Source organism: Limulus polyphemus, unplaced genomic scaffold, assembly GCF_000517525.1.
Source record: "Limulus polyphemus unplaced genomic scaffold, Limulus_polyphemus-2.1.2 Scaffold235, whole genome shotgun sequence".
In the NCBI taxonomy this organism is placed as follows: Eukaryota; Metazoa; Arthropoda; class Merostomata; order Xiphosura; family Limulidae; genus Limulus; species Limulus polyphemus.
This window is the reverse complement of record NW_013665845.1, coordinates 414,738-441,907: the sequence shown is the minus strand read 5'-3', so window position 1 is coordinate 441,907 and position 27,170 is coordinate 414,738. Positions and strand designations below refer to the sequence as shown.

Sequence of the window (27,170 nt, the reverse complement as noted above, 5' to 3'; positions counted from 1 at the left end):
CAATTAATTTTTTTCGATGTTTTTGAAAATTATAGTTTTCGAAATATGCGACGTTTCTTTTGCGGTTCAGTATATATTACGAATGTATCATGAATTACAAGTTGCATGAGACAATTATAACTATTATTAACAAACAGTTATGTTTTAAGTGTGTTAATTTAGAATAAATTTAACTATAAAAATGTATGTAAGTCATTAAGAGTAGGTCGGTCTTTATCTACGAGTAAACTTTCCTTAATGTAGAGCTCAATGTCTGAAGACCCTGTAGTAATGATAGACAAATAGCTATATGAAATATTGTGACCTGTGGGTTCAACATATATTTTTTTATACATTTTTTGCCTATACCAGCAAACTAACGTACATTGTCACAACCAGTAAGGGCATGGAAAACAGGCAACACTAGGCAGACTTCTGATAATTGTTGGTTAATGTCATAAGGTGTTATACAGTATTGTATTCATGTTATGCCTTAAACCATTCGCATTTCATCAACATTAAGGGTAAAAAAACACAGAAAAAACATTAGTAGGACTGCATTTTTTTGCCTGAAATAGCAACATTTGCAGCATGCAAAATTATCTTGGTATCTGCTTCATCACGAGTAGAAACAAAATTCTATGTGACTTGTCTTGTTACAGATTCAGAATAAGTGATGAGATTTTGCTCGGATATGAGATTAGCTTTGAACTGTGCGATTTGTTTCTCTGGAAAAAGTGCAAATGGTCTTTTTTATTATTTTTTTTTGTTCAACTTATGAATACACTCAGCTGCTTTGAAATGGTAAATTTCCTTCTCCTATCTCTTGTCAAACTGACCTCATCTTTGAATCACTCCAAACACCTGTCTTGTGCCAGACTTTACTGAATAGATGCATAATGACCAAATTCTACAGCAACACGCAAGTATGTTGTACTAAGATTGTTGTACACAACTCTCATAGCAATATCAGCCAGTTTGTTAATTAATTGTCTTTGCTGTTTCTGATTTTCAAATTGATTGAACCAGACGCATTCCATTGACGATGTGACAGGTTTGCTGTTCTCCACTTAGCAACTTAGGAACTGCATGGTTACCTTCGAGTATATATTAAAGAACTGACTTGTCAGAAAGGTGGAGATTTCTATCTGAAGTTACCACAGTCAAGGAAACGGAAGTTTGTTCAAGAAATTCTCTGTGTTGAATATTTGACCATTATCAGATGTGAAAATTTACTGCTTGATCATATGACGATCCTAATTCATAGATTTTATTTCTTTTTTGGCTTTTGCAGTGAATAATGGTCTGCTTGCAAACATCCTTGCATTTATTTGGGAATTCTTTAATGGAGTTTATATATCCTGTGATATGCCCCAAGGAGGTCTTCTTTGACCTCAGATGCAAAACCTTTTAAGTTCATATATTTATGAGTTCTTTCTGTTTATCATTAAATATTTTGAATTGGGGCAGCTTATGCAATTCGATCATGTCTGCAATATAAATAAGAATGCACTTGATACAGTTCATTTGTCTGTAGATTTTAAGCCAGAATAGCATTTCCAAGAAATAATAAAAGTGAAGCTGCCCCACATACAAATTTCCTGTGCTCATGTGAAATTCAGCAACTTTGGCACCATGCTTAAGAAGTGGGTATAGCTACTAAAAATTGAATTTCACGAATTATTACAGGTCTTGAGTAGACTGGAGACTTTCCTTTTTCCTTTAGAGACAAACAATTATTTTTAACAAAGACTTCATCTGTAACATCTCTTGCTATTTCTTATTCCATTACTGGAGAAAGGAGAAGTGGGAGGCAGCCAATAGTATTTTCCTCATTATTTATTGTAGACAACAGGCAGTGACGCCTATCCAGACAGGAAAGGGGAAAAACTGCCTGTTTATATTCCAAACAATGTCAATAAAGTATGGCAGACTTGGGGCTGGTTTACACTTATCAAGCATTGTTGCAATTACCGTAAAGAAAAGTGACCCTTTTCAGGAAATCTCCTACAATAAGAACGTGGTAATCATGTGGAAATGTGGCCAAAACAGTGTTTTTTAAGTACTTCACCTATCATCTGTGTTAATTGTTCGAGTCCCCCTCCTCTCTCTCTCTCACTATGTACCATATCCAAACAGGATGTTTATGATCATAGTTTATCCACAGATCTCTTCTCCTTGAGACTAAAATGATTTCCAATGTCGATACATTCATACATTTCGATTGATTCTTAACATAAGTCAACCTCCTTTAATCTTTCCAGTTGCTATCAGACTTTCGACTACCTCACTGAAATACAACCATCTAGGTACCACGAAAACTCCTACGTGGTTTTAGGTTTTATTCAAGCATGTTTGAAAGCACTTGTGGTGCTCACAGTTGTCGACGTACGTGAGGAGAAAGGCTTCTACCAAGCTACTCAACAATTGTAACACATGCTACGATTGTTTCACATGGTCATTCTCTGCACTTTTTCTCAGAGCAAAAATAGTCTATTCTGTTGGTTTTGGACGTCCAGGCTATGCAGTAACTGCTATTTACTGATGTGACTGAAACTGCACTGTCACTCCATCCATTGTAAATAGAGGTATTGCAAGTGACCTTGAGATTTATCGTTGACTTTGATCATCTTCTCATCGAAAGTATATGTAATCTTGATTATTTGTACTTATCGGGTGTTTATCGAGCTATACTCGTAATTATATGTTGGGTTTATATACATATGACGTCATGAATATATTTGATTTGTATTATTTTGGGTGTCTAGTTGTTTCTTGGTGGTATATATAAAAGCCTGTATAGATAAACTACTGTTCAAACGTTTACTTCTGCAAGGCTTTGACTGACTGGATTTATATGGACAAAATACCGTACTTGTATTCAATCCAGTACAATTACGATTGGAAGAAATTGTATAGATCAGCTTCTTTGCAATGTAGTTAATATCATACGTTTAGGACTAGAAGTACATGTATGGATAGGCATGATGTAAATATATCCCATTCTGTACAATTAGAACTGACTTGTAAAAATAAGCTATATCAGTGATAATATAATTTGTAAAAACTGGAAAAAGCTGTAAAGATAGGACAGTATATTAATGATTAAAATTCTGTACAATTATAACTGAAAGACATTGCACGAATAAGCTAAAATATTATATATTCAATTCAGTAGAGTTAGGTCTGAAAGGTATTATTTGGACAATATATTGCAATAATGTATCTTTTACAGCTAGTTTGTTTTTGTTAAGCACAAAGTTGCAAAATGGGTTGTATGTTTTGTGCCCACTGTAGCAATCGAACCCTGAATTTTAGAGGTATAAAACCTTGTGTTTACCACTGAACAGTTAGGGCTACTTAGGTTTCAATGGATAAGATATTATTTTAATGTTTTTCTGGTAGAGCTAGAAGAACGTGATTGCATAAGATACAAAACTAATGTTTTTAATTTTTTAAGCTTAGGTTAGAAACATGCGGATATAGTTGTAACTAAATCAGATAAAGAAAACAAAATTAATGTTTTGAACAAAAATGAGCATATCAATAAGATTAACCACACATCAGAAAATATTATAAATTTTATCGATCAAACCATAGAATGTATACTTACAAGAGAAATACAATTATTAAACTACCTCTTACGCACAAAGAAAGACAAAAATTTATAGGAATACCTTTAAACGTAACCTAAACAAGTTGATTATAAAATGCATGCTGGAGTAATGTAAGGTTTGCCTAAAGTCCATAAATTGATTTGTTTTATAGGAGAATAGTATTAAATATAGGCACTTATAATCACAGTTTGTCACGTTTTTTATTACTTTTATCACTTTAACATATAATTATGGCCTTGAATTCCTCTAATGAGTGACCTTGAGGTGGCGCCTCCAGGGTCAATCGGCTGGTCCTCTTGGGCTATGGTCAAACAAGTACCAGTGTTGGACATTCTCAACAGGTGTTATGGACATTGTTTCTGGTACTGGTGTTTGCGTATAATGTCCATGAAGCCCTGGCGTCTCTACAATGCTCTGCTTTAACATTGTAGTGCGTCCCTCGTAGGACTCCGTGGTAGGTGGGGAAGTGGACACTGAAGTTTCTCTATTTTTGTATGGATCCTGAACCCAGTGACAAAAAAACACACACACAAAAACACGTTGATAGGAAGGCGACCATATATGGAATACCCTGAACAATAGTCTCCACCCAATTCTGCACTTGTACCTCATTTTTTCATCATGCATTCTTTATTAGACAAGTCTTTAGGACAAATTTCACCCTTTTGTATTCAGAAGGTATTAGAAGGGCTTTCTGGTTCCCCAAAGTCAGTGAAGAAGCTACGTTCTGGCGACATCTTGGTGGAAATGTCTAAACCAAAACACAGTGAACTCCTTCTGAATTCGAAGGCCATTGGGGGATATATGTATTGAGGTTACTCCCCATGCTACTTTGAATTCCTCCAGAGGAGTGATTTTTGAGAGGGATTTACGAAACATCCTCGAGTCTGAGATCTTTGCTGATTTCTCCAGCCATGGTGTTTCTGCTGTGTGACGTATCTCCACTCGTAAAGAAGGAATTATGCTGCCTACCAATGTTCTTGCATTGACGTTTACATCGCCACGTCCACCTGCCACTGTCAAGGAGAGTTAGGCTTTATATTCCTAACCCTCTCAGGTGTTTCCAGTGTCAGTGGTTTGGACATTCAAAGGCATATTGTAGTAGTGCTTTGGCGTGTGCTCATTGTGATGGCAAAAACAATGACACCTATAAGTGTCAACTGGACCCTCACTGCATCAATTGTAGTGACTTGCACCCCCTCATACTTTCATTCTTGCCCTAAGTGGGTGGAGAAGAAAGAGGTACAGCATTTAGGGACTGTAAACACCATCTCTTATCCTGAGGCCAGGAAATTATTGTCCCGAGTTCCATCTCGGAAATATGCTGTTGCACTCTATTCTGCTGCTACAGTGGGAGTGCTGGGAGGTCTTTCCATGCCTCCATCAGAGTCTTGTACCCTGTGTGACTACAAGAGATGACAAGTCTATGTCTATTCCTCTCTCTATTCCCACTATTGCTTCCAGTGAGTGCTCGAGCCCATCTCCTTCGGCTTCGAGGTGTAGAACCATTACTTGGTCATGCTATCAGTCACTGGAGTCTTCTTCTTTTGAGAAAGATCTGCCCAATTGCTCTAGGGCAGGTTCCATGGAAGTCAACATACCTCTTTCTACTAAAGAAAAACTTCCTGGTCGCAAACAGAAGGGTTCTCTACCCCGTTTTCCTCCACCTAAATGAAAATGGCCACTTTGATACAGTGGAATTGTCGAGGTTTCTGTTCTTTTTTAATGACATTAAGGCCTTTGTCGATTTTTATCATCCAGTATGTCATTCCTTACATGAAACATTCCTGAAACCTGCCAATACTGTCACCCTTCGGCAGTTTTCTTTATATCAGAATGACAGATTGTGTGGTGGATGCGGTTATGGAGGTGTAGCACTGCTGATTTACCAGCACATACCCATCTTGTTTGTGCCACTCGATACACTATTGGAAGCTGTAGCCATCCGTATCTCTATGGGTCATACCATCACTGTTTGTTTTCTTTACCTGTCTTCAGAGAGATTTACGATCAGTCAGACCTTGATGATCTCATAAAACAGTTGCTGTCTCCTTTTATCTCTCGGGAGACTTTAAAGGACACAATCCTTTTTTGAAGTGGTGCAGATGTTGATGGGTCCTTCTGTTGAGCGTATGCTCTCAGGTTATAACTTTTTCTCTCTCTTCAATACTGGTTGGTTTACCCATTTTCATGCACCTAGTCAGTATTTTACTGCTATCGATCTATCTAACTGTTCTCCTTTGCTATTTTCTAATTTTTCTTGGAAGATTGACAGTGACTCACGGGGCAGTGATCATTTTCCCATGTCTTTGAAATAGGATGGCTGTGGTCATTTCTACCTGACCCGAGTGCTATGTTAGAAGTTGGAGCAGGCTGACTGGCCATCTTTTACCACTCTCTCGGAACTATATCCTGCTGTTATTAGTATTCCATTTATTAATAACTGTGTGTACACAGTGACTGATTTATACTTCAAGCAGCTGTTCATTCTATCCCCAAAACCTCAATACGTTTCCCATAGTATCCTTGTCCCTCGTGGTCTCCTACCTGCCAGCAGACATGGAAGACTCAGAAACGAGACTGGAATACCTTTCACAGGTATCCCACTCTTTCCAACTGTATTGCTTTCCAGCGGGCCTGTGCCCATGCTCGGCAGGTCAGACGTCAAAACCAGAACGAATCTTGGATAAATTTCACCATCAGCATCTCTTCTACCACCAGTTTCAAAGTCATCTGAGACAAGATTCGGAATGTCAATAGTTCCCATCTCCTTTCCATCTTGTTCTCAAATGGCCTGGAAGTTGCTGATGTATAGATAATCACCAATACTTTCGGAGAGAGCTTTTCTTATCTTTCCAGCACTTCTGTTTTTTTCTGCCTTCTTGGCCATCAAGTCTTGTGCTGGGCTGATCATCTCTATTATTATAATCGCCCATTTACGCTGGTAGAACTTGAGCTTGCTCTTCATTGGTCTGACAGTACATCAGTCGGACCCGATGGGGTGCATTATGAGATGTTGCACCATCACTCTCATGCCTCTCTTGCTCTTCTTCTGGTTGTTTTTAACCGGATCTGGCAGGAGAATGTTTTTCTATATGCTTGGCATAAGGCTATTGTTCTCTCTTTTTCAAAGCCTGGAAATGATCCCAAAATTCCTTCTAATTATCATCCAATTTCTTTGATTAGTTGTTTGTGTAAGGTCCTGAAGAGGGTGGTTAATGCACGTCTTGTTTGGTTCCTGGAATTAAATAACCTCCTCTCGCCCACCCAATGTGGTTTTCGTCGACAGTGCTCCATCATGGACCACCTGATTTATCCTGAAACCTCGATCAAGGAAGCCTTTCTCAAGAGGGAGAGCATCTTGTTTCTGTTTTATTTGATCTTGAGAAGACTTATGACACTACATGGATGTTTGGCATTTTCCCCATTCCTTCACACAGGAACTTGAAATTCCTCAGGGTTATGTCTTGAGTGTCACCCTTTTCAGTATAAAGATCAGTACTTTCACTAAACAACTGTGCCCTTTCAGAATAAATGGTCAGCCATTTCTCCTTTTGGCCTTCGTATCCAGGCACAGCTGGCTGAATTAGGGCTCTCTTTGGGTGACGTTGCTGAGTCTGATGATCAGCACATCCTGCCATGGCTCATTGCCATCCCCACCTGTGACCCTTCTTTGAGTCATCTGAGGAAAGCAGATGCTCTCGATTGGACGTACAATTTTCTCTTTGCCGAACATGTTTCGAACAATTCTTCTGTTCCCGTTTTTAAGGAAGGTTCAAAATCAGGTGACTCTCTGGGCTTTGCCATGATTTGTTGTGGCTCAATGGTTGCTCACAGGATTCTAAGCAGTAAAGTAACTGTATTATTTACACAGACCTTCTTAGCTCTTTACTGGCCCTGAAATAACTTTAATGTCAATTCTCACCCTGATCTCTTAGAAACGACTGGCTCAGTTTTCCATATCATCCATTTCTATCCAGTTTTTCTGGATACTTGGCCATGTCGGTATTCTAGGAAATGAGCGTGCTAACATCACAGCTAAGTCTGTCTGCTCTGGTGCTTTCACAGCCGTGCCTGTTCCTTATTTGTACTATGGTCCTGGCTTTACGACAGTTGGCAGTCGACTTGTGGTGAGCAACTTCATAACAAGCTGTTCCAGATCAAACCTACTGTTGTTTTTTGGCCGTTAAGTTTTTGTAAAGATCGACGGGAGGAAGTTGTCTGGTGTAGGCTATGCATTGGTCACAGTTTTTTTACTCGTCGTGTTCTTTTATGTGGGACTGATCCGCCAATGTGTGGCCTCAGATCACCATTTCAGAGATGTATTTTCTAAGGGTTTACCACTGACGCTGGACAGTGTCATTGACGATGGTGACACTGTCCAACTTGATTTTGTTTTTAGTTTATTTACGGGCTATTGATATTTTAAAATCTATTTGATTCTTTTACCTGCTTTCTGCGCATTGTTTCATTTTAAACTTGTTTTCATTTTACATTATATTGTATATTACTTGCAGCTTTTTGTACCGGTTGTTTGGCGCAGATAACTTTGCGCCATGAAACGTCAAAAACCAACCATTACTTTTATTTCAAAATATATATTTAACTAATGGATTCAAGGTTAATAAAGGGTTTTGTTGTTCTTCGCGGAATTGGAAATTTCTTAATAATGTGTAAGCCGCCAGTTTTGACTTAGTCTCTCCACACCATTGAAGGAATCCATTGACTCATTTACCGTGCTTTTGTTGCTTTCAGAATAGGTTATCTAAGTATTGTGTTACTGGAATGCATCAAAAATAGCTGTTGTGTGGCGTTACTACAATGTATTCAAACCAGCAATAGTAGAGTATCACTGCATTGTATCAAAACAGTTGCATTACAGTGTAACTACAATACATTATTATAAGTGTTACTACAATGCATTAAAACTTCTGTAGTATAGTGTAACTACAATGCGTTAAAGCAGCTGCAGTATAGTGTTACTACAATGTATTAAAAACAGCTATATTATAGTGTTACTACAATACATTAAAACAGCTATAGTATGTTACTGCAGTGCATTTAAAAAGCTGTAGTATGTTTCGGCAGTGCATTAAAACAGCTGTAGTATAATATTCCTATATTGCATTAAAATCAGTTGTTAATGTAGTGTTACTATAATACATTAAATCATCTGTAGTATAGTGTTACTACAATGCAAGCCTTCTATTTAGGTGGTTTGAAAGACAATTGCGTTGAACATCAAAATTTACACAGATTGAGATTAAATTAAGATCAGTATTTATCTTTAAACTAACAGGTTCTTCTTATACATCCGTATAATACTGTTTAAGTTCGTAATTTATATTTTAATACACGTAAGGTTGAAGGTGTATTTCAGTTTGTGCGTTTTTGTTGCATTTACTTAATAGAGAGATTTTCCGAGAAGCTGATAATTAATTTAATAAGAAAACGTACCAGTTCACATTAAGTAACATATTCATACCATAATCAGTTGAGTACTGCAATACTGAACAATGTCAGTTCTTATCAGCCCAGCTACAATGTAAAGCTTTATAACGCTCTAGGTGTGAGAGATGGTTTGGTGTAGGTTTTTTGTAAATGCTTTCATATCTAAAACGTATCTGCACAGAGAGGTGAAGAAGCCTTAACTGTTATATTTAACTGGAAACTCTCTCTCAAATAAAGAATTTAAAGGTATGCATATATTTAAAATACTGCAGCCAGATGAATCTAATTTATTTACTTCGAAGAAAATGTAGAGAAGTTTTGAATTTGATACATCTGAGTTACTAATTTATAAAGGGTGTTTCAGGACATTTAATGTGGGTTAGTATGCTCTTTCATTAAAACCGCTGTTTTATTCTGTAATATAGTTTCAGTTTTCTGGAATTATTTACGCCCAATAATTATCATTTTATTTTCAGATACTCTATTGATCTCAACTGCTTCCAGACGTGCCAAGCATTCCACAGCTTCTGACCGCAACACATCTGCTAATCCAAATTACTACACACTGCATCGCGGTGTTTTACAGGCCCCCGGAGGCACAAGTTCTATACCAGTAAGTTCTCTTTACAAAAATAAGAATATCCTATCGACAAGGTTATACAGACAGTAACTATTCTACCATGTTCATATTTCCTTTGATGCTTTCATGACGAGCAACGTTAGCTTACCTGTTTGATTACATCCAAGTTAATGTTCGATTAAAACAGAGAATTCTTTGAAAAACAACGTTTTGAAACTACATAGTAAGTTTTTTCTAGTATATAACATTTCATGTTATTTAAAGTAATTATTTAACACCAAAAATATAAATCCGCGGCACACTATAAACACTTGCAAATTTTTTTTTAAATGTTTCAGGTACAAGGTTTTTTTAAAAAACAGAATAACAAGTTTTCTACATAGATTCATGAACACAAATAATCAACTATATATGAATAATGAGCCTTCTTAATCTAGAAGAAGAAAACCTGGTTTCACGCTCTGTAGGAGTAAGCTGGGTTTCACACTTTGTAGGAGGAATAAGCTGGGTTTTATCACGGTGTTCAACTCCTCTTTTAGGAAAACATCTGACTTGATTTTCTGGAAGAGATGATCCCATCCACGACTCTGCTAAACATTTTAAGGAATGATATAACGCAAATTGTGGTTGCAGTTTGGGGTTTTCTCTTAGCTTCAGAAAATCCGCAGAAATCACAACGGATTTTCAATATGTCATGTAAGAGTAGTTTCCTCCAGTAACAACCAGTGAAAATTGTGCAACACGTCATTCTCTAATTTAACACAAAAACATCCACAAAGCAAACATCAAACACACTACAAGTAAATTGGAACACAATTCTTCTCCTACGAAATGTTAATAATTCTGTTGTGAAGTATTGCTTTACTTCAATATAAAATGCTTAGGAAAACCTATTAAGCTTAATCTTACTTACTGTGATCATAAGTACGAATTTTTTTTTCTGTTTCTGACATGTAACAATATAATAAAATCATGAAGAAAAGCAAGTAGAAATGAATGAACTTCAGCAGTCAATAAACGGGTTAAGTCTGTGTTTCAGTTTCAGGTAGGCTTGTCAAATTGTAACCTACAGCTACTTGGTTGGTGTGATGCGCAGAATTCTTGATGGGAGAGTTATATTATATATATGCACGCAAAACCGGTCCACTCAGGTCTGAGCATTTCATGGATTCGTTCAGGTAGCTCATAAGTGTTTTACTCGGCATCTGCCTTCAGTGCTTCGGAACTAATTCTCTCGAGATAAATAAGTGTTTCACAAGTTCTAGAATCATACGCGGATACTATATAAGTCATACATGTTGTGAAATATATAAAAATCATAGGCAGAAGCTTGTACTTATTTATGTGAGATGTGAAAATATTGCGAACAGAGGACATATTTTAATTTGCTCATTTTTCGAAATACGAAATAAAGAATCTTAAACAGAAAATAGCGAAATTAAAAGTTGAACAAATTTAGTTAGTGCGCTAGTTTTGCTGTAAAGTATTTGAATAGTGTTCAGAGAGTAAATTATTAGGCCAAACAAGTACCTTTCAAGTTAAGCTGCAACTATAGCGCCATTTACTAAGAACTTAACTTCGACAATAGATTGTTGGGAGAAATTTGTAGTCTATAATGTTAAGTACAATACATTAACAACACAGCGAATTCTACCAGCCAGCTATTGTTTTCCAGTAACAAAATCTTATTTGTTTAACAAGAAGGAACAACCTACAAATTCTGATGTAACTAAGTGTTTATCCGTGGTACACTTATCACAAACAGTTTCTTGCGTTACCCCATTGTGATAATCACATGTTAAAACTTTTCACTCCCAAAGTAGTGTAATACTCAACACGTGTTTAGTGAGATTTCTGACCTGTGCTGTATTGTAAAACCATCTGCTAAGATAACCTTGTATCTAAAAGATCACATCCAGAAATCTTCACCAAAGCAAAGGCGGAACAATTTTAACCACTCCATCAAACTGACTCCTAGCAAGAAATATCTTGTTTCACATGCAGATTTCAAATAGTCTGTTAGCGTAAAAGGATTCTGTACTCATTACAACTATTGGAGTTTGTGGTGTTCCAGTTTTTTTGTCCATTACATTAAAGCTAATCCATCAACTGCAATCTCCATCATTCAGTTTCCTCAAGTCCTAAAGAATGCTAAAAATGTTACCACTCTTCTTAAAGAGGAATAAAACAAGAATACAACTTTAGTAAGACCACTAAACTTAGTGATATAACCATGAGCATGCCAAGCTAAGTAGGAAGGTAACATACAGGGATAACAGTGAATCATCTGATCCTCAAGCATATTGTCGTGCTGTGGCCTATATACAAAATTAGATTACTTACAACAGAAAGAGGGGTCAAATTATGGTGTTCACGATAGGCATATCTCCAACCCCAATGACTTATTCATACATTGTAGAGATTATTTCACGAGAGATCAAAAACTTCATAGAGCATCGGTTATGACAAATTTTGCCTAGAATATTGAAAGATTAGCGAAAGTTCACCTTTGGAGACACTAATGGAGATAACAGTATTTTAATTGCTTTCAATAGCATGCAGTTAAAAGACAGTTCTTTCCATCAGATGAAGTTTTATCCCAACAGAAGAACACTTTGACGTTGTTACTTGTGATGTGTTCAGCAGAGTAATTCTTCTCAAACTTAAGGCCATCGATGAACCAGTCACATCTCAACGTTTTAGCTTTGTTGTTCATTCATCGACAAATCTCATTTTCATCTGAAGACGGCATTGAACTGTATGCTAAAAAGCACCCAACTTACAAAAGTTAACACCTCCAAGTTTAGCTTACATTATCGAGGTGCTGGGTGGATAAACTCAATTTTTTACATTCACATTTTTGATATATTTATAATCTTACTTATACTTAACTGTGAATAAAATTAGTTGAAAATTGCAGGAAAAATATTATATCTTCAATATTGTACTGCACAAGAAAAGTTAGCTACATTTTCACATACCGCTTCTTCGCCTTTATATTCAACTATTCTGAATCTGTTTTTGTAACCATGAACAAGGATACTTTAAAACTAAACCTATTATTTCAAGAATAGTCTCATTTGAGTTTACATGTTATAGATTTTAGTGTAAGGAAGAATCTGTATTTAAACAGGTACGACGTTTCGTACCTGCTTAAATAAATATTCTTCCATGTTGTAAAAGCCGTAATTTGTAATACATATATTGTAGTGTGTGCCTTATGAGTACAGCAAACCATCTAACTTAGGAAATGTTCGAATACCATACGATTTCTAAATTACTGTACATTCAAAATATGCGGTCTAACTAGCTTATATTTTAAGTTTTTTATTACCTAAATAAATTTCAAACAAACAATAATACAGATTTACTGAAGGAACAACCTAAGTTTACCACGAACATATTTACTGAAGGAATAACCTAACTCCTCCACGTGCATAGTGAGAAAAAAAATCTCAGTGTGCTGCAATGGACAGAATAAATGTTTACATATTTTTTTTTATTTTGTACTTACAGAAAGGATTGTATGGCTTCAAATTTGCTGTTAACCAAAGTTATGAAAATATTTTGCTCGACCAAACTTTTTTTACATTTCAAAGAGAAGGTAAGTCGTTAGTTTACATATCTTGCTACACAAAATTTCAAAGTTTTAGACATATTTTTCGTTTTCTAGGAGCAGTGGGATTCTTAACTGAAATAAAATACCTTAAGCTTTTAATACGTTAGGTAGATTGCTAATAGAGGTACTATGTTTATGGTTTTTAATGTAGTAAATGGAATGACAAACACTTTCTTTCCGTATCTATTAGTGCACCAAATATTTATGTTATTAACTTGGTGGTTTACGAACAATCTGTTGAAAAGACTATATTTGATATATATGTCTTAACACAATAGTATTAGATTTATTGAAATTTTAAACGCTACGTTTATTATTTGGTCTCTTACGGTTTTTCCGAGAAGAAGAGCGTATAATAATATTTTAACCACACTACGTCCACACTACGCACTCAGCACCAGAGCTCATCAGGCTAGCTAGGATGTAACAAACACAGTAATGATCGGAACACTATTTATGTAAGTCATTTGTTAGATTAATTCTAAAGGACTAAATAAATATTGTAGTGTTTGAAAGTACAACAAGCCTAGTACCATTGTCTCATGACAGATGTTATCGATTATAATCATTCTTACCGCCAAAGGCGTCAACACCATAAAAATTGTTGTAGACTATATATAATTTCACCAACAGTAACTGGAATAAAGCACACAGTAGGATTACGATAACTGGAATAATGCTCACATTAGGATTAACCTAATTGCAATAATGTTCACATCATGACTAGAAATCAACAGTAACTTAGACGCTCAAAAATTTAGCACAATAATCTGTAACTTATATTAAGTTATTGCAGAACATCCTAATATGTGCATTAGTCCAGTTACTGACTAGATGTTATTTTGTAATGTGCTATTTCAGAGGTTAACGATAAAACAGCGATTTATTGCCTGTATAAAAAAAAAAGACTCCTGAAGTGCGAGTTGTAGCTTCTGGGTAAAGTACAAGGGTTTCAGATTTATAAACGGTGAAACTTAGTGTCTTCCCACACTGAATGACTTAGTTCGTGGTAGCTGAGATTGAAAGGACGTGTTTAAAACATACTCTCCAGACATGTGCGATACGGATACAAGCTTGCCAGATATATATGAATGTTTGCTAACTAAATCACATTAATCAAAGGTCTTTGCTAATATCGTTAACAAACAATTTAGTTTATTTAATTAAATCAACTTGAATAAATCAATTATTTCTCTTTCCAACATAGTTGTTTTTCTGTATCTAATATGTTCAGTACTTAGTATGTTCACTACTTAATTCTAAACTCCTGACTAATAAAAGTACGCGAATCCTGTAAGAAGGCAGTTTACCGGGAATGTTATTATTAATGCAGCTCTCATGATGTCTGTGCTTATACAAAGAATAAAATATTAATCGTTAGATTATTTGCTCTATACAATGATTCTCAATAATGCTCCTTAGCATGAAGGGTTAATGATAGTTAGGTTTAGTCTTCCCCTGTAACTGTTTTGTCTAACATTGATCTTGCCCAAATTGATGGATATTATTACGTACTATTGGCCGTCAAAGAAATTCCACTGTAACAAGCATCTATGAATATAGAACAGAGAAGTCATTGTTACACAACTTGACAAAATGTTTACAAACACTTCATTGTAAGTAGACATCAATCTTCAAGATCACTTTTAATTAAATTACGTGCACAGAAAACTGTGCAGCTGGGTGACCTTACGGGCAAGTCAAAGAAAGGGATTATATAAACACCGGTTTTATTCTCAAGTCACATATAATTTGACTTTTAATATTGACTACATAAATATCGGCGCTCCGATGTGGAGTTCGAAGATCCCTTCATGATCCACAGAGACCCCAGTATACTGATCAAGTTCCTACATTATCTCTAGTTACTTCTATAGCTAACTGATGGGAATTCGCACCCACAAAATCCCTGTTAGGGTCCATATTCGTGTTACCTGAGCAGAAATGCTAAATTTGGTCCTACAAGCTTGTGAATTTGAATCTTAATCAGGATCTGGGAAGGGCAGGTGATATGTAGATCTTTTCCTCCCTCCGGCACTTATGTTGTTGGGATCCGATTATAAAACGGCACCGATAAATTAAGAACACTGTTAAATGCTAAACATCACATAAATGAGGGTTCTGTATTTATGCAAAGTCACTGTTGTAATTGCAATACCCCTATCAGGGCCATGCCCATTTATGTTCAACGTTTAGCATTTGCACTTGCACGCACTTTGCTCCATTTGGAATGTAGACAGTCTTCTATTACACACATAGTCCCATATATTCCAATGCTTGTTCATTCGGTAATGTATTTAACATTAGTACCCTAATAATACAGAGTGAATACACCATACAAATGATATGGTTAAGAGGGTCTAGCAGTAGGTAGCTGATTGCTATACATATAGTACATATTTATAGATATTAAGAACTGAGGCTCATTTCCATCATGTATGATATAGCGATGTAGTCAACGTACTAGTTCGTTTTTGTTCAAGTTTTTCTAGAAGTAAATGACCGATCTATTCAGGAGTCTGTCGTAGAGTGACTGTATTTTCGCATAATTGTGTAGGGAAACTAAACTTATTATGCGTGGAACTTTATATGCTGTAGTGAAGACTGAGTTTTGTATTGTTCGTAATTTCTGTTTAATTATGTGTGGTGTAACGTTAATCCAAGCCGGGCAGACATATTCAATTACCGGCCGTATGTATTGTTTGTAGATTTTAATATGTTTCTCGATTATGTGCCTGTGTTATTTCCAGATAGAACCCTGACGTAATTCAGCCGCTTCCAGATTTTGTTTATGAGTTCGTTTATGTGTTTCCCAGGTTAGTTTCTAGTGGTAAGTGAGGTCTAAAGATCTTCGTGATGTAGCAGTCTGTAGAAGAGTTCCATCTAGGTACATCTCAGGTTTATTTTTACGACCTTTATTGGATTTTGAGAACATAAGGACGTGTGTTTTTGATACATTATTTTTTTTTCTGTTGGCAGTATTCAGCTATATCAATAATCATGGGTTGTAAAATTGTAGCTGTTATGATGGTAGTTTGAGAACTATATCATCAAATTACTAAATCAGCCGGGAATTGCGAAGCAAAACAGGAATTTGTATGCTGAGAGACATCTACAATACATCTTCTACATTCACTCAATATTTTATAATATCTAAGAAGTTGGACAACCAACGAATAATTCCTCGCGATATTTCCATCTGAAACATCCGGAACCTTAGACCTGAGTGCCAAATTGTATCGAAAGCTTTCTCCAGGTCAAGTAAGCAGATGACCGTGCACTTTTTTATTAAAACTATCTATTATGGTTTCAGTTAAACTAAGTAGAGATAAAAACATAATTTCAAAAATCGAGTCCTTAGGATCTCTAAGGAGGCCATGAACACAAACTTCAACGCCAGAGTTGAGTTCAGCGACAGAGAAAACTTATTTCTAGACTCCATCATATCTGGATGACCTTCCAGCCACCTTTTAGTCTTTCTTGGTACACCAAATCAATAAAGGTAGGGCTGCTACGACAAATAGATAAGGACACCTCAGGCCATCCCGATCCCACATGGCAAGTTTGGCTTAATAGCTGTGGAAGAAGGTCGCGGACAAAAAATATTCACATGTAAACAACATGAATTAATATAAGATATAGCAAAACCTTCTTGGTACCCTGGTATACACTGAAGGAATTTTATTTCGCATAAATAGTATCAATGCATTCTCCTTATAGTAGCTAGCGCTCTCCTTTTTTTACTACAAGTTTTGTGTGGTTTACGTTTTATATCATATGGGAAACCTACAGCAGGCAAATATACGTTATATGATTCTTTGTTTGTCAGAATTCTCATGTAAAGCTACACAAATGGCTACCTGAGCATACCCATCCCTAATTCTGAGCTGATAGACTATGTGATAAGTAGTTAGTCAAAAGTACTCACCACCAAGCCATGGGCTTCTCTTATCTAACCGAAAATAGGGATTTGACTGTTACTGTTACAGCACACTCCCGGCCCCAACGTGCGGGTCGTATCTTTGTGGCAATGGGCCTCGAACCCTGAACGTTCGGATTTACAGTTAAAATACGCTAGTCACTGGGCCAAGTCCGGCCAAAAGTATAATAAAAACATCCCGTGTCTTCTCTGTACCATGTTCGAAAGTCTTATCACCTCGTGGTCGATAGCCTGTTTCTTGCTGTAGTCGTTCAATGAATGTACACACAGGTTTTGAATGATATTGCAGAAACTTCTATCTCTCACGTGCAAGATATTTTTCGTTCAGTTTGTTTCACCAATGTGCATTTAGAATAACTAGTGTACTTATGGTTTATGCTTCACTATAAGAGCCAAATCTTTGTAAATTATCAACACTTACTGCCTGTGTAGGATAGGGGTTTTCCTAGATGACCAATGTGAAAAACTTTGACAGACCCGCGTGTGGTGAAATGATGCTTTTTTGCAGTTTCACATGTGTTTATGTGCTGGTATCCCTTATCTGTTATATGTACAAATATAATAGGAACTCGTTTTTTATACCAGTTTTTCACGGTCTTTGCACACTCGTGCTATTTCGCTACATAAATATCCGCGAAGAGCTATGACATAATATTCTAGTCTTAAGTCTAATCGTTACATTTTACTGTGATCAGAAATTCACAGTGAACCAAATAAAGAGCTTGCACGAGACATCACAAAACTTCATTCATCACCGCTATATTGGATGTCAAACATTCCTTTCTGGCGATCAACAGTAATTCCTATAGATACAAGATTCGGTAATACTTTAGGGCGTAAACATCGTCTTTCGCAAAAGATATGGATCCTAAACTCTAGGCTGTTCAGTTTTTCGATATCGTTTTCTTACTGTGAATGGTTGAAATGATTCATAGGATCAGAAAACACAGAAGTCAAATCTGCATTTTTCACTTAATAGGAAAATAACAACTCGATGTCCAACACGGCAGAGTAAATTATAGATCTTATGACTTTTTTATGTCAGTTTAAGACATGTTTAGGTTCTAAACGTAATCCGCGGTGAAAAGGCTCACATCTGCTGGAACACTACACTGTATTAGCATGCGTAAGTTGTTCATAAAAATGTGATTAATCATACATAGTTATTGAATTCGGCAATAGGCTTACTATGGAATTTGAACTCAATCACTTTGTATTAAAGTTTTGTCTAAGAATTTAATTTAAATCCTAACTGCTAATCGTTTTCACAATTTTGGATTATATGGGTGAATAATGATAATAAAGGTAAAGTTACTCTCCTTATTTTAAACAGAATTCACGTTTTACGTATTTGTTAAAGAAATTCAAGTTAGATTTTTCAACTGAAATTTTTAAACTGTCATAAGAAGTATTTTTTACAAATCCTTATTTAATTATAAGAAAGGATTGAAATAATAAGTATAATTCCAACGCCTACTGTTTCAGTTGTATAATTATAAGAAATCACTGAAATAATGAGTGTAGCACCAACGTGTACTGTGTAAATCGCTTAATTATAGGAAAACATTAGTGTAATATGCATAACACCGACGTCTACTGACTTAAGCATTTAGTGTTTAAAGCATTTAATTATAAGAAATTATTGTGGTTATAAATACAACTCAACCAAGAACTGTTGAAAGCCTTCAATAAGAGGAAATGTCTGAAATAATAAATATAACTCCATCGTTTACTGTTTAAATCGATTCATTATAAATATAGCTTCAACGCCTAGAGTTTACATTGAAGTAATAAGTATAACTCCAACGTCTACCGTGTAAATCGTCTATCTATAAGAAATGACCGAAGTAATAAGTATAACTCTATCATCTACTGTTTAGATAGTTTAATTGCAAGAAATGAATACAATAATAAATACACTATCAACATCTACTATTTAAAGCAACATTTACTGTTTAAAGTATTTCATTACGAGAAACGACTGTGGTAATATATATATATAATTCAAACGTTTACTTTTTAAAGCATTTAACTATAATAAATGTCTGTGGTTATAAATACAACTCCGAGTATCAATGTTTAAATAATTTACTTATAAGAAATGACTGTGGTTATAAATACAACTCAACCAATTACTGTTTAAAGCATTTAATAAGAGGGAATGTTTGAGATAATAAATATAACTTCAACATTTAATGTTTAAAGCAATCAAGAATACGAAATGACTGAAACAATAAATATGAATCCAACATCTACTGTTTAAATCGTTTAATAATAAGAAAAGACTGGGTAATAAGAATAACTCGAAAGTCTACTGTTTAAATAGCTTAATGATAATAAATAACTGAATAAATATATATAACTTTAACGTCTACCATTTAAATAGTTTAATTGTAAGAAATTACTGTGTTAATAAATATAACTCAAACATTTACTCTTTGAAGCAACTGATTATAAGAAATGGCTGAAGTTATAAATACAACCGCAAGGTTGAATGTTTAAACGTTTAATTATACGAAGTTACTGAATTAATAAATATAATTCCAAAGTTTCTCCCAAAATCAACTAATTATAGAAATTGGCTGATGTTTAAAATATTCCAATTAAGAGAATAAATGTATGAAAGAAATAATATGATAAGAGTTATATACAAGTCGTCATTATTGTCCTAGAGATTATGTTAAGTTAAAGAGTGAAGTTTGTTGCTTTCGAGGTGAAGTTGAGCATCTATCTGTCACTACATATAATGGCAAGTTGAGCATTGTCTGTCACTACTTATAGTGACAAGTTGAGAATCATCTGTCATTACATATAGTGACAAGTTGAGCATTATTTGTCACTGCATATAGTGACAAGTTGAGCATTATCTGTCACTACATATAGTGACAAGTTGAGCATTATCTGTCATTACATATAGTGACAAATTGAGTATTATCTGTCACTACATATAGTGACAAGTTGAGCATTATCTGTCACTACTTATAGTGACAAGTTGAGCATTATCTGTCATTACATATAGTGACAAATTGAGCATTATCTGTCATTACATATAATAACAGATTGAGCATTATCTGTCACTATATGTAGTGACAAGTTGAGCATTATGGCATATTTTTAACCACATAAGATTAAAATAAATATTTTATTTCGCAAAATAATTTTATCTGTTTCTGTAAACGTTTTTCAAATTTAGTTTGATTACAACAAGGGCAAAGGGATCATTATATTCTATAAACTAATAGGTTTTATGGATAGGATAAGTGTAAATAGCACTTATTATTTGAAATATACACATTATGCTACCTAAATGTACTATCCCTTTTTTATAATCTAGGAACGTAGGATTCACGAATTTCTTAACATATACTCTAAGCTATTCTTCAAAGTATGAAACCCATTAAGCAAAAATTTAGATATACTCAAATACGTTTTAATTATACAGTTAAGTTGGGTCGCTACTCTTCAATCATGTGTTTTAGTTATTTTATAATCATCTGACTTTTTTCACATATGATTGTAAGTTTCTCCACTTATAAGATTGTTACAGTATTATCAGTTTAACGAGCTAGTTCATTCCATAATCCAGCTTATCCAGGACAAAGTATTCTTTACAACTTACTCCAGGGCTTTAAGTATCATTTAAGTGACGAAAGCTAAATCACTGCTAGTTCACCAAAGATTAACGCTATCTAGAAATAATCAACAGGCACCCGTACCACATGACTCACTTTTTAGGTGTCGCACTCCCAAGGTAACCAGGGAGCTACTGAATGTCATACACATCATATATTTCCACTATCTTTCGGGTATCACAAAGAAATGTCGATTTCAACTGTTCATAAAAAACAATAACAAGTGTGCCAATAAAAGAACAATAGTTTATAAATCTGTATTACCTGTCCATCTATTAGGCATAGTTTCTAAAATTGGATATTTCTGGTGCTTACTTCAAATCTAAGCCCAAATAACCACTTGTAGTTTAATTACATATTCACATCATTAATTGCTAAGCCGTCCAAGTCTTTCTTTGTTTGATTTCTAGAAAATAAGTATCTCTGAGAAAGGTGGTTACTGAATTACATCTAATATTGTTAGCTTCTCGTTGTATATAATCTGACTGTATATTTGACACTTTTAATTTTGTGCTAAAAACTCAGGTAAAACTGATTCTTACTCGACCAACAATATTTTAGTATTGGATAGCCTTGATAAAATATGGGTTATTTTGGTCACTCAGGAAAGAAGTGGTATAAAAATATATGTGTTAGTTTGATTGTCATTCGAATATGTGAAGTATATTATGATAAAATGTAAACATAGCATCAATTCACTATTGATTATATTATTTATTATTCAATTGCTCGCTCTGTAAAGAAGCATCATAAAAGATATTTGTTATTTGCCTTATTAGTTAGTGAGAGTTTTATTGACATTGGTTGACTTTGTGTTTTTTAATTAAAATTAAAACACTGCATTTATTCATAATCATCTGTACTACTTACCACTTAATTACTTCTCCTTGTTAACTAATGAACTTGCTTTGGATTGATTTTGACAACGTTTTGCGTTTACAGTACACACTACTGTTGTCAGTTTACAACTCTCTTGCTAGAACAAATGTCTCTGTAAGCGAACTCATATTTTTTTTATCTTGTATCGATTTCAGAGACTAGCTACCAAAGATGAGGATCAAGTTTATATTCACGAAAAATTAGACTGGCTACGTTACGTGTAGAGTTGCACCCTCAACTACTGGTTGTAAATACAAGAAAAAATATCACTTTGGAAAATAATAATTTTTCCATAAGTGTTTGTTTTATTAATGAAAATAAATTTTGTATGCTACAACTGTTTTAAATAGAATGATGGCGATCCATTTCAACTCAATTTTTTCCCCTCTTCAATCCACATATTAAATTACCTGTAGAAAGAGAAGAAATGTTATACATGTGTATAAGTTTGATCGATATACTTGAATCAAGTGAAGACCGCATGTCTAGCATATTGTTAGCATCACTTTTCTGAGCAGAAGTTATGACTAACTTCTTCATTCATTACTGTTCGTTAACCCTAAGCATGAGCTACCAACTTATTACATTATAAAGACTATCTTATTTCTCAGACTGTCGAACGGTATTGCTTATTATTTTATTTCCTAGAAATTCTTCAGGACCGTCTGAGAACTCTAATTTCCAAAGGTCGTTCATGTCTGTGGTAATAATTTGCATATCCAATCACCTTGCTCTTGGCCATCCTGCGGTATGTGCATGACTACTTAAGTTGAAATTCCTAGTCTTCTTGTTGCAATTCGGCACATGGCGCCTAAAATTAAACCTTATTGAGAGGATTACATTATAGTACTTTATATATATATATATATAAATATGTGCTCAAATCGGAAATTTAGAATTTCTCAGATTGGGAATATCTTTATATGTAATGCCTTTGGAAAACAAAGGTACGTGGATCAACATGGGACACCAGTACCATCCAGAAATATACCTGCAACTCGTATCCCTTCCGTCGCCATTCAAGGTCGGCGTCTTGTAAAAAGCGATAATCCACGAACACAAATGTTTGTGGCAAAAGCAGTCCACATGTCACAGGCAATAGTATGCAACCTAATAAAGAAAGAATTCCATCTGGAAAAGTAACACATGTCACTTGTACATAAGATGTTTCCACGAAATATCCGTTCAACCATAGAAAAGGTAGAAAATAAAATAGGTTTACGTAATATTCCACACGAAGACATACCAGTAAAATTGACAGCTACTGTGCTTATGAAATTCTGTGCCATCTAACTGTTGAGAAAGGTGCTATGAAACTGTCGTCCCCCACATGATTTATGGGTGTCAAGCAGGGTTAGTGGTGTACTTGTGGTAGACAACTTCACGACGGAACCTTTTGAAATGGAAAATATGTGGGAGAGCTATTGTCAAGTGCATGGCCTCCAGTTGTAGCATGATCGGACATGATGTCATGGATTGTGATCACATAGTGAAACTTCAAAATCATTTTAATATAATTTAATATACTTATAAATATTACAATGCGTTGTTTCATACCTTTGGTACCCTCGCTGTTAACTATACTTCTTGAGACAGTAAACCCTCTACCTCACCAGTTTCAGCTACCTTAGGATTTGAGTTAGTCCTGAATCAACATACTAAGCTAAAAATGCAAAATTATATCTACAATAAATGTCCCCCGAACTTACAACTTTAAAATACGGGTTCGATTCCTCGTGGTGGATAGACCACAGATAGCCAGTTCTGTGCTGAAACGAACAAACCAAACTATTTGAGAAATGCAGTAATAATATACTTATGATGATACAAATAAGTACATTAAACATTCTAACCAAGATTACTAAGGAAAGATACATTAAAGAAAAAACAGAGCATACGATACACCTGCTACAGAATAATAGACCATAACCAGGTCCATCACACAGAACACCATCGGCAGTGAAAGGGGGCTGTAAGACCTAAATAGTCAGTCTTTTATCTTACAACAGATCAGAAACTGTATTTTAGTAGTAAAGTCTAAGCAAACTTAGGTTTAATGAACTAGAAATCTATAATCAAGCCTACCAGGAGAAGGGACAGTAAAATGGAACAACACAGAACTATTACTCTAACCTTTTCAAAGTTTAATATGTTTGGCTCAGCACAGATACTATTGTGATGTAACTGTTGAGCCAAATGTTCAGATAGTTACTGTATGACAAATCAGTTGGACTTCGGTTTACTCTGCATCGCTACAACATTCTATACTTTTCATTCAATTTTCACAACATAATAATTATTAATTTGTCCAGTCACGGCCGTCGCAAGTTTTCAGATGGAATATAACTAATTTTAGTTAAATGTTTATTTATAGTAAAAGTTATATACTTAATGATTAGTCCTTTGTTCAACCAGGACCGCAACTAACTTTCGGGTGGCGTATAATTAGTTGAAGATTTAGCGTTGTTCTTATGGTTCTGACATCATTAAATGTTTACAGTATAACTTGTGTACTTGACAAGTAATAATTTGTCCAGCCACAACCGCAACTAGTTTTTAGGTAAGTCTAACTATTGTTAGCGTTCTTTTTATGCTTTGCCGTGATTAAATGCTTAGTTGTTTATTTATAGTAAAAGTTATATATTTAATAATTAATCCTTTGTCCAACCACAACCACAACTAGCTCTCAGGCGGAGCTTATCTAGCTGAAGGTTTAACGTTGGTCTCATGGCTTTGCCCTTGTTAAATGTCTATTTATAGCGAAACTTATATATTGAATAATTAATACATTGTTCAACCACAGTGGCAACAAGCTGAAGGTTTAACATTGTTCTTGCGGCTCTGCCCTGATTAAATATTTATTTATAGTGAAACTTATATATTTAATAATTCAAAATTGTTCAACCACAGTGGCAACTTGTTGAAGGCTTGACGTTGTTCTTACGGCTTGCCCTGAGTAAATGTTTGCTTATAGTATAAGTTACATATTTTTCAAAATACTACGTTTTACTAAGAACTATAACACCCCACTTGAGAATGATGTTAGCCAAAATCGAGCTAAACTCACGCACTTTAAAATTTCTAGTAAAATTATCAAAAAAAGTCAACAAGAACTTCATCATGACGTTTCAAATTTGGGAAATAAGATAATTCAAGCAACGTAAATGACAAAAATCACACACACACACATATATATATTTGTAAAGCAAAATTAACTGAATATGTAATATTTAGTTTCAATTTCATACAGTTGTTGTACATGTTCGTTATCAGAACATTTCGAAATGTTAAAGTAAGGGTAACCCTCACTGATGTATCAAAAGCAGTTTTATGTAAAATTTCTATGTTGTACCATTTAATCATCCAAATTGTAATAACTCATTTTCATAACCAATCTAAAGTATTGTTACGATAGCAGAAGTCACGTGACTCTGGTAACACGTAATGCGTTCTAGAAAGATCGGGGAACATCACGAATAATCAAGTATTTGCTAGACGCCCTCTATTCTTGTATATATGTGCGCCAGACAATTAATCGGGATAGAATTGCAGACAGACAGAGACGGACAATTGAGTCAAGCGCGGTAGTAAGTAAGTGCGTGAATCGCTCCCTGTGAATTATAACGTGTATTTATTGGCTGTGGAAATTAAGTGTATTGGAAAGTTGAATTGAGAAAGAATAAATTAGTTTTATTTAAGAAAGGGCTCGTGTCGCTAAAGTTTCATCGGAAAGAAATTATACGGAAAATTAACTAACGACCAGAGACGTAACAGTATTTTAAATTGGCTAGCAAAATACGGTGTTTTTTATAACTACAACTAGTGAAATTCTGGTCTGTGAAATGGCTGAATGTGAATCACTAACATATTTAATTTCTAATCACTGTGATAGCTCCCCCAATAGCACAGCGGTATGTCTGCGGACTTACAACGCTAGAATCGGGGTTTCGATACCCGTGGTGGGCAGAGCACAGATAGCCCATTGTGTAGCTTTGTGCTTAATTACAAACAAACAAACAAATCACCGTGATATTAAATATTGAACTGAAGCCTAAAATTAAAATACATTTTAAGAGTAACATTTATGGAATCAATGGAGTTTTATTAAAAATACATTGCTTGTAGAATACGAGTACCCTTAATTTTAAAGTTAAAAATACCACATCAGGCAAAAATAAATATTAACTAGTATAGCCCCGTCCCTGGCGTTTTCCGTTGTTTCTGTTTCAAGATGAACAATCTTCATTCTCGCAGTATAACACCTACTATTACTCTGTATTAGGGCACAATCCAGTCTGACTGCATCTGCGAAAAGATGTGAATCTTTGGTCCAATACTTTCTCAATAAATCGTGGAGTAGCTTTGTTTGGAATTAAGCACAAAGCTACACAATGGGCTATCTGTGCTCTCTCCACCACGGGTATCGAAACCCGGTTTCTAGCGTTGTAAGTCCATAGAAATTCCGCTGTGCCACTGGGGGCGCTTTGTCTAGGTTGTTTAACGTACAAACCAGTTGTACAGCTAGTATATACATGCATAAGAAAAAATAATTTTATAAAGACAAATATGGATTGATATATATGTAACCTAGGTAACTATAGTAATATAAAAAGTTTTGATGCTATAAAAAGTATTGAAACAAAAAGTATAAACGACATAAACTGAGTTGCTAAAAATTAAAAAGAAAATAGCCTTACTTTGGGAAATCACTGTAATTATGTTAGTCTGAGCCAAAGGAAAGATAATCTTTTTAAAATTTTAAGCAACTCAGTTTTTGTAATTTTGACTTGTTTCAATACTTTTTGCAGCATTAAAACTTTCTATATTACTACAGGTAACTAGGTTACATACATATCGATCTCTACTTGTCTTTATAAAATTAAAAAAAATATATTTGTTTGTTTCATTTTTATTTGCTATATTTTTGTTCGCCAGTCAATACCAAGCGTGAGGCGCGCGTTTACCCGATTAGATTTTATTACAAGAAAGGGATCATTGGGACCCCAGATAGAAGAGTTATGTGAAAGAATTAGAGCGATAAGGTTCGTCATTTTTTCTGTACGCTTGTCTGGAAAAGTTACTTACTTACATAAATGAAAATTCTTTAAAATAGTGCAATTTCGATTCACTCCATAAACAAATAAGCTTTAGTTTTTCTCAGCCAATACTGTGAAATAGTCATTGTTAATATTCAGACATTTTAAAGGTTGTTTTAAACAAGCGATTTTTATGGCCGCCATTTTGTTTAATCGCGATCCCTACTATTAAGTACTACCGTACATATCTTAAAGATTCATTTTCTTTTTCACCAGAGGTGAAATTGAAAGAGAATCTGTGCCCATAGCATTCTTTGATTTACAGTACCCTCTGCTGTGGACTACAGTTTCACTTTTTCAAGTCTCATTAGCTAGTGGTGGGATTCAGCCGGTTCGCACCGGTTCGTGCGAACCTGTTTTTAGAATTTAATGACCTC

The 27,170-nt window shown here is 34.9% G+C and overlaps 1 protein-coding gene across 1 annotated transcript in view; it reads left to right on the top strand.

Moving 5' to 3' along the window:
* The first annotated feature begins 9,536 nt into the window (after positions 1–9,536).
* Positions 9,537–27,170, top strand: part of LOC111085097 (lachesin-like) — a 76,460-nt gene continuing 58,826 nt past the window's right edge. Inside the window, exons 1-2 of the mRNA XM_022382261.1 lie at positions 9,537–9,660; positions 13,144–13,231. The gene's annotated coding sequence lies outside the window, so the exon portion shown is untranslated. The remainder of the gene's footprint in view (positions 9,661–13,143; positions 13,232–27,170) is intronic.